A 7,067-nucleotide genomic window follows, 5' to 3' on the forward strand; every position below is an offset into this window, starting at 1 on the left:
CTGGGCATGTATCTAGAGAAAAGTATAATTGGAAAATACACATTTACCCCAGCATTCACTGTGGCACCACTTATAAGAGTCTGGACATGGATGCAACCCAAATGTCTGTGAATCAATAAAGAAGATGTGACAAATTTGTATAATGGAATACTACTCAGCCATTAAAAAGGGTGAAACAATTCCATTTGTAGCAACATGGGTGGACCTACAAATTATCATACTAAATGAAGTAAGCCGGCCAAGGCTAATATTATATGATATCTTTTATATGTGGAATCTAAAAAAATGACACAAAAATCTAAAAGTGACACTTATATACAATCATAGAAAACAAACTTATGCTTACAAATGGGCAAAGAGAGGGTGGAGGGATAGATTAGAAGTTGGGATTAACATATACACACTGCTAAGTCACCTCCGCCGTGTCCGACTCTGTGCAACCCCATAGACGGCAGCCCACCAGGCTCTCTCGTCCCTGGGATTCTCTGGGCAAGAACACTGGAGTGGGTTGCCATTTCCTTCTCCAATGCATGAAAGTGAAAAGTGAAAGTGAAGTTGCTCAGTCATGTCCGCCCCTCAGCGACCCCATGGACTGCAGCCTTCCAGGCTCCGCCATTCATGGGATTTTCCAGGCAAGAGTACTGGAGTGGGGTGCCATTGCCTTCTCCAATATACACACTACTATATATAAAATAGATTAGCAATAGGGACTCACTACCTCACACAGGGAACTATACTCAATGTATTGTAATAACCTATAATGGAAAAGAATCTAAACACACATATGTACATAAATATATACTTTTACAGGCATGTAATTATACTTCTATATTTATAACACAGATTTATATTTTTAATTATAAATTTATAATTTATAACTTTACATGTGTGTAACTCTGTGCTATACACCTGAAACTAACAGAATGTATCCCTCTCTCCTCTCACTAGAATGTAAGATCATGAGAACAGGCATCTATTTGTCATCACTATACACTGATGCAGGCATTAACCTTGGGACTCACTACATCACACAGGGAACTATACTCAACATATTGTAATTACCTATAATGGAAAAGAATCTAAACACACATATATACATAAATATATACTTTTACGAGTATGTAATTATACTTCTATATTTATAACACAAATTTATAATTTTAATTATAAATTCATAATTTATAAATTTACGTGTATGTAACTCTGTGCTATATACCTGAGACTAACAGAATGTATTCCTCTCTCCTCTCACTAGAATGTAAGCTCATGAGAACAGGCATCTATTTGTCATCGCTATACACTGATGCAGGCATTAACCCTGATTCTTCCCATTTTCTCTCTCCCTCTATCCAGTTCATTAGCATGTCTATGGATTTTGTTCTCAAAAGTCTGGAACAGAGTCTGATATGTGACCATCTTGCTTGCAGTTTTGTTAGCAATTTTTATCTGATTCCATTACAAAAGGATGCCCACTCAGTAAGTGGACTGTTAACCCTCGGGGCCAGCAGTGAAATGAAAAGGAGAAACTGGTCCAGTGAGGTTCAACTTTCAACCTTGGTCTGAGAGGTACAGGAGTTCATGGTCGTACACAAAGCAATCTGACAGAAATGCTCTTCTTCCCACTTTCATCTGTACCCATCCTCCACCTTTCCTTCCCACAGTGTATACAGCATCCTCATTCTTATCAAGCGCCAACCTCTCTTTGCTGCTCTGCTTCCTTAGGAAATGACTCCTACAACCACTCTTTATCTGTCTTTGGTGTGGAATGTCTTCCTTTCACGGGGCTGTGACCATATCAGAATGAAAATTCTATTTTCCATTTTAAATGTGTATCTCATATACCACCCATATACTTTTGGGTAAGACATCAGGAAAAAAAAGATGAAAACTGACTTTAATTCCTGTGTCCATTTCCTCACCTCCTTGTATCTCCTTAACCAGCTCCAATAAAGCTTCATCTTCCCCACTGCGCTGGAATTGCCCTTGTCAAGGTCACCAGCACCCCTTATCCTGCCAAATGCAATAATCACTATTCTATTCTTTAAAAAAATATTTACTTATTTGGCTGTGTTGGGTTCTATTTTTTTTTAATTTTTTTACTTTACAATACTGTATTGGTTTTGCCCTACATTGACATGAATCCACCACAGGTGTACATGAGTTCCCAACCCTGAACCCCCCTCCCACCTCCCTTCTCATACCATTTCTCTGGGTCATCCCAGTGCACCAGCCCCAAGTATCCTGTATCTTGTATCAAACCTAGACTAGCAATTCATTTCTTACATGATAGTATACATGTTTCAATGCCATTCTCCCAAATCATCCCACCCTCTCCCTCTCCCACAGAGTCTAAAAGTCTGTTCTTTACATCTGTGTCTCTTTTGCTGTCTCACATACAGGCTCATCACTACCATCTTTCTAAATTCCATATATATGTGTTAGTATACTGTATTGGTGTTTTTCTTTCTGGCTTACTTCACGCTGTATAATCGGCTCCAGTTTCATCCACCTCATTAGAACTGATTCAAATGTATTCTTTTTAATGGCTGAGTAATACTCCATTGTGTATATGTACCACAGCTTTCTTATCCATTCATCTGCTGATGGACATCTAGGTTGCTTCCATGTCCTGGCTATTATAAACAGAACCTGCCTGACTTCAGGCTCTACTACAAAGCCACAGTCATCAAGACAGTATGGTACTGGCACAAAGACAGAAATACAGATCAATGGAACAAAATAGAAAGCCCAGAGATAAATCCACACACCTATGGACACCTTATCTTTGACAAAGGAGGCAAGAATATATAGTGGATTAAAGACAATCTCTTTAACAAGTGGTGCTGGGAAAACTGGTCAACCACTTGTAAAAGAATGAAACTAGAACACTTTCTAACACCATACACAAAAATAAATTCAAAATGGATTAAAGATCTAAATGTAAGACCAGAAACTATAAAACTCCTAGAGGAGGACATAGGCAAAACTCTGACATAAATCACAGCCAGATCCTCTATGATCCACCTCCCAGAATACTGGAAATAAAAGCAAAAATAAACAAATGGGATCTAATTAAAATTAAAAGCTTCTGCACAACAAAGGAAACTATAAGCAAGGTGAAAAGACAGCCTTCGGAATGGGAGAAAATAGCAAATGAAGCAACTGACAAACAACTAATCTCAAAAATATACAAGCAACTTATGCAGCTCAATTCCAGAAAAATAAATGACCCAATCAAAAAATGGGCCAAAGAACTAAATAGACATTTCTCCGAAGAAGACATATGGATGGCTAACAAACACATGAAAAGATGCTCAACATCGCTCATTATCAGAGAAATGCAAATCAAGACCAAATTTCACACCAGTCAGAATGGCTGCGATCCAAAAGTCTACAAGCAATAAATGCTGGAGAGGGTGTGGAGAAGAGGGAACCCTCTTACACTGTTGGTGGGAATGCAAACTAGTTCAGCCACTATGGAGAACAGTGTGGAGATTCCTTAAAAAACTGCAAATAGAACTGCCTTGTGACCCAGCAATCCCACTGCTGGGCATACACACCAAGGAAACCAGAATTGAAAGAGACACGTGTACCCCAATGTTCATTGCAGCACTGTTTATAATAGCCAGGACATGTGTTGGGTTTTAGTTGCAGCACACAGGATCTTTCCTTGTGGTGCATAGACTCAGTAGTTGCAGTACACAAGTTTCGCTGCCCTATGGCATGTGGGATCTTAATTTCCTGAAAACCAGGGATTGAACCTGCATCTCTTGTATTGCAAGGTGGATTCTTAGCCACTGGACGACAAGGAAGTCTGTTTATCCTTATTTTATTTGACCTTTTGGCAGCTTCCTACACAGTTGTCCTTCATTCTCAACAAACTCTCTTCCTTTGCTTTCAGTAAATTTATTGACTGAGTTTTCTCCCTGAACATGGCCATTCTTTTTCACTGGACCCACTCCCCCTTCCTTTCATTAGAACTCTAAATATTAACCTCCTCTCCCTTTTCTTCCCTCTATTTTCTCAATTTCACCCTTTAGTTCCCTTCTTTCCACCCTCCCCATCTCTTCTTTATCAATACCTTCTTCTTAGTAATCTTATCTAGTTTGGATCTTTAAATATCTTCTCTGTGTTTTTAACTCTCTGGTCATGCCGTTGATCTCCAGAGCAGTATATACAATTGTGGTTTTGATCTATCTACTAGGTTGTTTTATAAGCATTTTAAGCTTTTCTTCAGCACCTTAACTTTTCTACTTAACCTGCTTTTTCCTCCCATTTTCCCTCCATATCAGGGAATTGATTCTACCATGCAATAAAATGTTATTCAGTTGCTAAGTTGTTTCTGACTCTTCACAGCTCCTTAGACTGCAGCACACCAGGCTTCCTAGTCCTTCACCACCTCCAAATTTGCTCAAACTCATGTCTATTGAGTCAGTGATGCCATCCAACCATCTCATCCTCTATCATCCCCTTTTAAGATTGGACAATAAAAAAAACATGCTGAAGGACTGATGCCTTCAAACTGTGGTGCTGGAGAGGACTTTTGAGAGTCCCTTGGCCAGCATAGGACTTCCCTGGTGGCTCAGACAGTAAAGCGTCTGCCTACAATGTGGGAGACCCAGGTTCAATCCCTGGGTTGGGAAGATCTCCTGGAGAACGAAAGGCAACCCACTCCAGTATTCTTGCCTGGAAAATCCCATGGACGGAAGAGCCTGGTAGGCTACAGTCCAAGGGGCTGCAAAGAGTCAGACACAACTGAGCAACTTCACTTTCACTTTTACTTTTGGACAGCATGGAGATCAAACTAGTCAGTCCTAATGGAAAGCAACCCTGAATACTCACTGGAAAGCCTAATGCTGAAGCTGAAGCTCCAATACTTTGGCCACCTGATGTGAAGAACTGACTCATTGGGAAAGACCCTGATGCTGGGAAAGATTGAAGGCAGGGAAAGATAGAAAGCACTAAAATGAATGAGCCCCAAATCTTGAGAATCAAGGCATTATTTTTGTTTCCTCTCATTTCCTCTCTCCCTGTATTCAATCCATCAGCAAGTTGAGTTGTGTCTACCTCCAAGATATAACCTAAATCTGTCTGCTTCTCCCCAACTTCACTGCTGCCACCCTGACCCAACTTCCAACATCTCTGCTGTGCTGGGCTCTATTTAGTCACTCAGTCATGTCTGACTCTTTGCGACCATCTCTGCTAGATGACTCCAATGAAGGTTCAAACTCCAGTAAGGATTGATCCTTGGTTTCTCTTTTGCCCCACTCTACTAAGCTGCTAAAGTATCATCTACAAACTTAAATCAGGTTCCACCACTCACTGCTTAAAAATACATGGATGGCTTCCAATAGCACAGTGAGTAACATATAGACCTATTGCATGGCCTACAAAGCTGTATGAACTGTCCCTGCCTCTCCCTGAGTTCATATCACTCACATGTCCCTGAGCTCTGAGATGCAGTCATCTGGGCTTCTTGTTCCTTAAATAGAAACAGGTTTATTGAAGCCTTAAGCCTTCAAGCTTGCTGTCCCCTCTTCCAAAAACTGCCAACTCCTTTTCAGAGTTCAGACCTCAGCCTATCTTTACCTCCTTGGGGGAAATTTCCCTCAACAGTGCAACCAAAGTAACATATCATCAGCTCCTCAACCCTTGGAACTCCATTTTTTATCCCATTTTATTGTCTTTAGTGCACTTGCTGCTGTCTGAATTTGTCTTCTGCATTTACTTATTTACTATCTCTTTCAAAGAGTAGAAGACAATAAAAGCTTTGTGAAAGCAGGGACTTTGTCTGCCTTGTTCACTCGTATGTTTTTAGTTCCTAAAACAGTGCTTGGCACTGATTAGGGCCTCAATGGCTTATATGTTGAATGAATGAATGAATGAAAACAGAGTTGGAAGAATATATGGCTGCTGATATGAGTGCTTTGAAGGATGGGGAAAAGGTCTTTCTTTCTCCATAAATCTTTCCATGTTGCAACCTGCTAATACTTGAAGTTCAATTTTTAAAAATAACAACTGACTTTTATTTCTCATTATGACTTAGCTGTATAGGACTCTCATGCCCGAAACAATGAAACCTAAGTAAAATTTATAAAGCAATTTTTCTCTCTCCTCTTTGGTATTCTTTTATATCCAGAATCAGAGGATTCTTGCTTTTCACCAGGGAAAAATCCTTGGCCATTATCTATTAGATATTGTCTTCCCCTTTCTCCCTGTCCTTCTCTTATCAGACACATTCCAAACCTTCACATTTTAGTATTATGACATTTTCCTTCTCTTTCATATTTTTAAGCTCTTTCTGTGTTCTGAATTATGGATTTTTTTCCTTCAGCTCTATTTTGGTTGACTTATTTTTCCCACAGATGTATTTAATCTGCTCTTTATTTTAGCTTTAAATTTGATCACACCACCACAAGCACTGAAATCGAAATTGTAATTAAAAAAAACCTTCCAACAAACAAAAGCCCAGGACCAGATGGCTTCACAGGTAAATTCTACCAAAAATTTAGAGAAGAGCTAAAACCTATCCTACTCAAACTCTTCCAGAAAATTGCAAAGGAAGCTAAATTGCCAAACCCATTCTATGAGGCCTCTATCACTCCAATACCAAAACTAAACGTGAACATGAAGTCGCTCAGTCGTGTCCGACTGTTTGCGACCCCATGGACTGTAGCCTACCAGGCTCCTCTGTCCATGGGATTTTCCAGGCGATAGTACTGGAGTGGATTGCCATTTCCTTCTCCAAGGGATCTTCCCAACCCAGGGATCGAACCTGGGTCTCCTGCACTGTAGACAGACGCTTTACCGTCTGAGCCACCAGGGAAGTCAAAGATGCCACAAAAAAAGAAAACTACAGGCCAATATCACTGATGAACATAGATGCAAAAATCCTTAATAAAATTCTAGCAAACAGAATCCAACAACATATTAAAAAGATCATAATCATGACAAAGTGGGCTTTATCCCAGGGATGCAAGGATTCTTCAATATTCACAAATCAATCAATGCAATAAACCACATTAATAAACTGAAAGGTAAAAACCATATGATTATCTCAATAGATG

General features: G+C 39.7%; 1 non-coding gene across 1 annotated transcript; it reads right to left on the reverse strand.

The window, feature by feature from the left end:
- Positions 1-6,754: 6,754 nt before the first annotated feature.
- On the reverse strand, positions 6,755-6,826 carry TRNAC-ACA. Its single transcript has one exon. It is a non-coding gene; the product is annotated as a tRNA-Cys (tRNA).
- Between the last annotated feature and the right edge of the window lie 241 nt (positions 6,827-7,067).

Source organism: Oryx dammah, unplaced genomic scaffold, assembly GCF_014754425.2.
Source record: "Oryx dammah isolate SB20612 unplaced genomic scaffold, SCBI_Odam_1.1 HiC_scaffold_21, whole genome shotgun sequence".
NCBI lineage: Eukaryota > Metazoa > Chordata > Mammalia > Artiodactyla > Bovidae > Oryx > Oryx dammah.